We start from the raw sequence: 1,790 nt of genomic DNA, 5'->3' as shown, positions 1-1,790 counted from the left end.
TTAGCTCCACAAAGCTAACTCAGTTGGACAAATAAGTACTTGAAAAAGCCATCACTTTTGGACCTAGCTATAAATGCTTCAAAGTATGATCAAATCTAAAATGAAAAAGACTTAAAATAGTCAGTGACAAAAAAATTTCAAATGTGAGCAATCGACGAAACAATATAATTTTTCCACTATATACACAATTTTAGGAAAAAACGATCAATAGTATTGTTAGGAACAATAAGGTTTCCTTGTTACAAATAGGCACGCAAAGATATAAGCCTATATGAAGATTGCATCATTAACTACTTAAATTTATAGGATACTACATGCTTCAGCAGCACGTCTACACAAATTAAAACAATACAGAGATTAACATGGCACTTGCACAAGGATGAAATGAAAATTTGTATAGTATTCCATATTTTTCATTCTTCAGATGCAAGAAATGAAAAGCAGTTGTTAAAAAGTTGATTACATAATTACAAGAGTAACAATACATGTAAGTCCTAGAATTAAAGGTTAGTTTCATATCAGTGTATTAAATCTTCACCTCAGAAATACCTTTACATAGCATAACCTTTACAAAACTTTTGAAATTAGTTAAATTTTCATTTTATCCCAAAGAAATATACTAGTATAAGGACCTAGAAAAAAAAAAGGAATCTTTAACTTTATATATGGAATGCAATCTTACAGGACACATTTATTAATGAACCTATGTATTACAAAACAAGGTAGAATTCAAATTATATCTAGGAGAGAATGAAATAGATTATGGATATTATGCAAACACAGAATATAGAATATTTTAAAATATCCTTTTTTCAGACAAGCACAAGAAATATCTTTAGTTTTTGTACTACTCATTTCAACAGATAAATTCAAATTATTTCTGATTTAAAAAAATCACAAACTGCAGAAATCATTATACATGTATACAAAAACAAACTCTTGAATATACTTTAACATCAAAATCAGACAATTCACTTGGAAGAATTCCCCAAAATTTTTACAGGAAGATATTGCTGTTATTTGGATTGTGAAAATATTTTCTATGGACACAAAGAATGGACTGGCACTTTCATGCAATTGTTTCGAACATATTTATAAGATGATTTCTTTGTTGCTTTGTATGTCCCTCCCCCATGGCATAACCCCTGCTTTCACTGTATTTGATGTTGGTATAGTTTGTGGCTGGGAAGGGAAAAAAAAACAAACCTTTAAATAGGGATACAGGTGGACCCATTGCAACGAGATGTACAAATAGTTATGTCAAAAAATGAACTTTACAAATTTGGTTGGGGTGGGAGGACAGGGAGAGGGGGGAGATGAGAAAGGATGGGAAGCGGAAACAAAGGAAGAGACAACAATGCTTGATAATAAATGTTTTCATTATCTTGCTCATGCAATTGTAACCCCTCTGTATGGCATTTTCACAATGAAAAACAAACAAACAAACAAAAGAATGGACTGGCATTTTGAAGTTTAAGAAACTTAATTGATACCTTAGCTATAGTAAATAATGCTGCAATAAATATATTTGTTCTGGTAGCTTTCGTATGGTCATGTTTGATGCCCCTCAGTAGATGAATGGATCAAGGAAATGTGGTATATATACACAATGGAATTCTATGCCTCCACCAGAAAGAATGACATTGCCCCATTTATTAGGAAATGGAAAGACTTTGAAACAATTATATTAAGTGAACTAAGCCAGGCCCAAGGAAACCTAGGTCCCATGGTTTCCCTTATTTGTAATAACTAGTATATGTCTGACAAAAGCAGAAACGGTCAGATAAGTT

At 31.7% G+C, this 1,790-nt stretch overlaps 1 pseudogene; it reads left to right on the top strand.

Moving 5' to 3' along the window:
* The first annotated feature begins 314 nt into the window (after window positions 1-314).
* On the top strand, window positions 315-414 carry LOC122096343 (annotated as a pseudogene).
* The last annotated feature ends 1,376 nt before the right edge of the window (window positions 415-1,790 follow it).

The sequence above is a fragment of the Dipodomys spectabilis genome, unplaced genomic scaffold (assembly GCF_019054845.1).
Source record: "Dipodomys spectabilis isolate Male_0828 unplaced genomic scaffold, ASM1905484v1 ptg000368l, whole genome shotgun sequence".
Taxonomy (NCBI): Eukaryota; Metazoa; Chordata; class Mammalia; order Rodentia; family Heteromyidae; genus Dipodomys; species Dipodomys spectabilis.
Note: the sequence above shows the minus strand (reverse complement) of the source record. Positions and strands in the feature narration are given on the sequence as shown.